Source organism: Chiloscyllium plagiosum, unplaced genomic scaffold, assembly GCF_037043375.1.
Source record: "Chiloscyllium plagiosum isolate Xiang-an unplaced genomic scaffold, Cpla_swu_hap1 HiC_scaffold_13, whole genome shotgun sequence".
In the NCBI taxonomy this organism is placed as follows: domain Eukaryota; kingdom Metazoa; phylum Chordata; class Chondrichthyes; order Orectolobiformes; family Hemiscylliidae; genus Chiloscyllium; species Chiloscyllium plagiosum.
Genome location: NW_028270151.1, coordinates 121,848,829 through 121,855,070, shown reverse-complemented (window position 1 = coordinate 121,855,070; position 6,242 = coordinate 121,848,829). Strand labels below are relative to the sequence as shown.

General features: G+C 44.5%; 1 non-coding gene across 1 annotated transcript; it reads left to right on the top strand.

Moving 5' to 3' along the window:
* Positions 1-4,279: 4,279 nt before the first annotated feature.
* On the top strand, positions 4,280-4,351 carry trnah-gug (transfer RNA histidin (anticodon GUG)). The gene has a single exon. It is a non-coding gene; the product is annotated as a tRNA-His (tRNA).
* Positions 4,352-6,242: the final 1,891 nt, after the last annotated feature.

Sequence of the window (6,242 nt, the reverse complement as noted above, 5' to 3'; positions counted from 1 at the left end):
AGAACTTATTACCCATTCCGAATTGCCCAGAGGGCAGTTGAGACTCAACAATATTGCTATGAGTCTGAAGTCACATGCAGGCCAGAAAAAGTAAGGATAGTAGATTCCATCCTGAAATGACATCAGTAAACCAGATATATATTTTTCAACAATTGTCAATTGATCTATAGTAGTCATTGTATACTTCATTGCAGATATTTGGTGCATCCAAATTTTACAATCTCGCATGGAGGGACTCAAGCCCGAGTTCGCAGACAATTACCTGGGTCTCTGGATTGTCAGTCCTATGAAATTATTACAAGACCAACGCAGAAAGCCATGAAAGCTGATCTTTTCCAATAAAATGTTTTTTCACCAAAACTGCCCTGGCTGTTTTCCATGAGCCTGACGCTCCAATTGTCTCTGGCCTATGTCAGTAAAAGCTGCTACATGGGGATTGATTTCACAACCGCGGTATCCAAATGGATCGACATGTTTGGAGGTCCCGATTGTGGTATTGGGGCACGTTCGCCCAGCAACAGTGACCGCAGCAGCAGCACAGACAGAACAGTATGAATGTGAAAGAGAGTGATAGATTGTGCATTGCCCCAGAGAAATGGGGGGAGGGACGGAGATGAGGTTTAATGATCGTGGGAAGGAGAGAAATCTCCGACAACGGGTGTGTTTGAATCCTGATATATGGAACGCAGAGATGTGAGAGAGCTGAATTTGAAGGTAAAACAATTAATTTCTTAGCATGTGTCACAAAAGGACAACGGAGAGAACACTTAGTGCCGTGATTTGGTTTCAAATCGAGGTTGCTGTGGTCACAATGCAAAATACCGACAACCACGATCACAGTAACCACAGAACAGGATGCTTGCAAGCAGCAATAAGTATACTAGCAGAGGAAATGTTCGGAAGAACAGCAAATGTACAATATCACTACTCAGCGAACAGTGACAGACATGTGGGAACTGAGAATGAGCTGAATCTTTAAGTTCGATGTCCTCAGAGGCTGTGGAGATCCCTTGAAAGAGAATGTTGAAAAATGAGATTGATCGATTTCGACAAAACATCAAAGACTCTGGGGAGAGTACAGGATATTATTGAAATGTATGTTTCAACAGCATTGTAGCTTAACATCGGCATAACCGCCCAGATCCAACCGGAAATGGGGATGGGAATGAGTGTGCAGAGTTATTCACTGGCTCCAGTGATGCAATAGGTGAGCGTGCTGTCCTTCTATAATGGTGTCGAGGCGCACAAAATTCCTCGGTTGAATGTGGTCCTGCTCAAGGGAATGGTTGTCCCTGTTTATACTATCATAGCGATTTCCGGTGCATCTTTCAAAGACCGCTGAGTGCCATAAGTGGAGCGTGTTGAGCCCTTAACTTTGCAGTGGTGGGTTTAAAAGACGATTTTGCTATTTGGATCTGTGTTTCCGACACTGGCGGTGACAGCTATATTTGCTCGCATAGGCTCAGTATCAGTTTCTTCCACACAGTCAAGATTTCAACCTGGAGAATGTGGTGTTGGGCTGATATTTTAAACTCGTCGTCTTTGGGGATTGGGACACGGAAACGGTGATGTTTAAGTTCAACGAATAAAACCTGAAATGCAAGCCTGACCTCAGGAACAGAGATCATGACTTTACTTTCCTGCAATCTCATTCATTCATGTCCCTTATGCAGGGGATTCTACCATCTTCACCCAGTCCTGCCTCCGAGAGACTCCAGGTCCAGAAAAAAAAAAAAGCTGACCCTTAGTCCAAGAATCCCCACTGTGTGGGAAGCAGTCTAGTCGGCCCTTCCAGTCCACACATCCATCCGAAGCGCATCCCACCAGACCCCACGGTATTCCCTATCCCATAAGCCTACATTTTCCATTGTTGATCCCTGTAACTGGCACATCCTAGGTCAGAGGGAGAAATAAAAACACAACACACAGAGAATGTGCAGACTGCCCACAGACAGAGACCCGAGGCTGGGATCGCACCCCGGTTTGTGGTGCAGCTAGAAAGCAATCAACGAGGGGCGAATAATAAATGTTGCCCTGACCAGTCATACGCACACCCTGTGGGGGAATGAGAAACAATGAAAACACATTCACAACATGGAAAACGGGATTAGTAAGTGGTTATAATGCCCTTGTAGTTTTATTACTTTGTTGTTAATCCAAAAAACAGGTAATATTTTGGGGACAAAGGGTTCAGGTCCTGGCAGGAAAGATAGTGGAGTTTGAATTCAATACGCACCTGGAATTGAAGAGTCTCGTGATGACATGAATCAGTTGTGTGGAAAATCCCATCTGATTTACTCATGCCAGTTCGGGAAGCAAACTGTCATATTCATCTGTTCTGTCCCACAGGAGACTCCAGATGGATAATACCATGGTTGACTCTTAAATGTCCTCTGGGAAATAACTGATGTATTAGGCATGATAAAATTTATTTTAAAATCCCACTTTACCATTCATGTTTGGAATCAATTGTCCATTAAATGTTGCAAACGTACACTCATCCATCACTTGCTCAGCAAGTTAATTGCACACGTAAAACACCTTCCTTACAAAATGCCTCACATGACCTTTTCAAAAACAAAATCTCTCTCTTTTCTTCTTAAACATATGCCCTCTAGTCTTGAAATCCCCATCCTGGGAAAAGGCAGCTATCGTTAACTCTAACTTGCCTCTCAATAATTCATAAACTTCTCAGGTCACCGTTCAAACCCCTAACCTAGAGTGAAATCGGTCTCAACTAGGAGAAAGTGAGAACTGCAGATGAGAGATCAGAGTCCAGAGTGTTGTGCTGGGAAAGCATAGCAGGTCAGGCAGCATTTGAGGAGAAGGAGAATCGACGTTTCGGGCAAGAGCCTGATGAACGATACTTGCGCGAAAAAAATATTCTCCTGCTCCTCGGATGCTGCCTCAACTGTTGTGGTTTTCCAGCACCCTGATCTCGAATCTGAAAATAGTCTGGCAACATGCGTGTATACCTTTTCTGAACCTACTCCAGCTGAATAATATCATTCCTACAGATGGGCGGCCAGAACTGGACATAATATTCCAGAAGAGGCCTCATCAATGATCTGCAAAGGTTCAACATAACGTCCCAACTACTATAAACAAAGGACTGAACAATGAAGGGAAGTATGTTAAATGCCTTTGAAACATCTTGTCTGTAGGTGATGCAAACTACAAGGAATTATGCACCTGCACCCCTAGCTTCCGTTTTCTCCAACATTACGCAAAGCCCGACTCTTGTTGGTGTACCAAAATGCAATACCTTCCATTTATCCAGATTGAACTCCATGTTACATTTTTCAGGCCAACGCCTCATTGGATTAAGATCCGTTTGAAACTTAGATAATCTTCCTCACTGTCTTCAATTTTGGTATCGCCTGCAAACCTACGAAGCATGCCTGCAGTTAGTTCCACTGTTTTCTCAAATAGATCAATGATTCATATTTACTTGTAGTGGCCGTGATTTAGCAGTGTGCAAATAATACAACAGTTAATCATGCAATTAACCATGAGGAAGAAAGCCAAAGACTGCAGGGAGATATCAAACAATTGGAAATGAAAATGGTGAAAGCAATTCAATCCAGGAAAGTGGGTGGCAGTGAAGCAAGTTCAAACTTCAAACCAGCCGCCCACGCTCCAGTTGTGGCACTCAGCTGTCTCAGCAAGATGGACTGTAGATTGCTATAAACGGGAAAAAAATCCCTTCTGCCCCGTCTTTGACCAGGAGCACTCCCAACTTCGGAATTGGTTGCGCCTCTAAACCGTCATAGAAATACCATGCATTCACCGGTTGTGTTACTGGAGCCCTCAAGTATCTGTGCGACCTCATTCCCATCCCGACTTCCAGTTGAATCTTCGTGACTGCGTCACTCAGTTCCTCTGATTCTGGGCCTGGGAATTGGGACTCTGTGGCAGCAGTGGCAACTGCCTTGTGGGGGGAAACTGGTGAATTAGCCGATGTTAAACTGCATGACTCTTGAAGCATACATTTCAACAACACCTGCACTGTCCCCGGAATTTTTGATGTTTTGGAGAAGTCTATTTATCTCAGCATTCAGCATATTAATCCCAACCAGATATTTGTTTCATAGCGTCAATCATAGAGTCATATCACCACAGCCACTGGGGGAACCGATATTAAACGGTCAGCCCATTCTGAGTTCCCACAAATCTGCCACTGTTCGCTTAACACTGATATTGTGCATTTGGTGCGCTGCCTAACATTTCCTATGATACTGTACTTATTGCGCCCAGTCGCTCGGCTCGTCTGTGGCTTGCCGTGATCGTATAGTGGTTAGTACTCTGCGTTGTGGCCGCAGCAACCTCGGTTCGAATCCGAGTCACGGCAGTGGTTACTCTATCTGCCCCAGGTTTTGTGAAACACAAAGGAATCAGTTGTTTTGACGTGGCAATTTTATCCAAGGTGATGATCTTTTGCCTTCAAATTCTGCTCGCTCACATCTCTGTGTTTCATATGTCAGAATTGAAATCCTCCCGTTCTCAGAGATTTCTCTCCCTCCTTCGATCACGAAATGAACTTTCCGTCCCGCACCCCCATTTCATTAACTTTGGGATGCCGGTGTTGGACTTTCGTGTACAAAGTTAAAAATCACACAACACCAGGTTAGAGTCTACCAGGTTTTACTGAGCACTAGTTTGGGGAGTGCTGCTCTTTCATCATGTGGTTGTGGAGTCATTTCCTATTTCAGTAAGGCACTGCAGAATCTATCACTGACTCTCACATTGATACCGTTCAGTCTGTGCTGCTGCGGTCACTGTGGCTCGGTGAACGTGCCCCAACCCCTCCATCGGGACCTGCATACCAGTTGATCCATTTGCTTACCGCTGTTGTGAGACCAATCCTCAGGTAGCAGCTTTTACTGATATAGACTTGCGATTATTGGGGATCAAGCTCAGGAAAATGACAAAGACAATATCGAGAAAAAGCGACTTGAGAAAGATTAGTTTCACGAGTTTTCTGCAATGGCTGATCTCTATTACCACTGGACTGTTAACTCAGACACCAAGCAAATGACCAGGGGCCCGGGTTTGACTTCAACCATGCCATGTGTTAGAATTGAGATTCAATAAATATCTGGAATTACGAATCTCATAACACCGATAAATCCATGGCCAATTGTTGAAAAAACAAAACCATCGGATTCACTGACATCCTTTGAGGAAGGAACCTGCCATTCTTACCTGCTCAGGCCTCAATGTGACTCCAGACTCACTGCAATACGGTTGAGTCTCAACTGCCCGCTGTGCAATTAGGGATCGCAATCAATACTGCCGAGCCAGCGACACCCTCATACTGTAACAGAATAGGGGAAAAATGTTAATTCGGCTCCAGCTAGATTACTGTGTGCAGTTCTGCAATTCACAGTATAACAATGATGTGATCGCACTGGGAACGTTGCAGGACAGATTCAATGGGATATTGTCTGGGCTGAAGATTTCAGTTATGAGGAGAGATTGGACAGACTGGGGTTGTTTGTCGCCGAGCAGAGGAAATTGGGGAAGACATGACTGAGATGTACAAAATTATGAGGGATATGGATAGGATAGACTGAAAGAAGCGTTTGTTATTGATGGAGGGATCGAACACTGGGGCCAAGAGATTTCGGGAAAAGGCAGAAAATTTTGAGTAGATGTGCGGAAAGGGTCAGAGAGGCGGAAACTCTTTTAAACTGAAAAAAAATCAGATGTGAATTTTGATGCCAAAACATATAAGACTATGGGCTAAATCATGGAAGACTTGATTCAGGTCGTTAAGCAGTTGTGTTGGACAAGTGCGGCCACAACATGCTGAAGGGCCTCCTTCGATGTTGTTGTCCTCCACAGTATCGTGGTTAGTGTCCCCGCCTGTCACAGGGCTCAATTCTCCACTGGGGGCATCGTAAAGGTTTTAAACCTGTCGCTCTGTTACCCAGTGAAGGTTATTCATGCTTGGCCTTCCATTCACGATTGGATATGTCACAGGAAGGATAGTGTTGTCTGAATCAGCTGGGGAAGGACTGCAGCTCCTGGGGAGAGAGAGTGTCCGTGACAGTGCAAACACGTAACATCTGCAAACTTCACATTGTGGTTGTGTTGCAATGAAAACCATTATATAGAGTTGTTCCTGACTGATATGTTTATTTAAAGCAAGAATCTGAGGAAGAAAACAGAGTAAACCCAGTCAGACCTGAGCGCAGAAACATTTCCAGCAGCACTAATGAGGTTGTACAGCGCAGAAC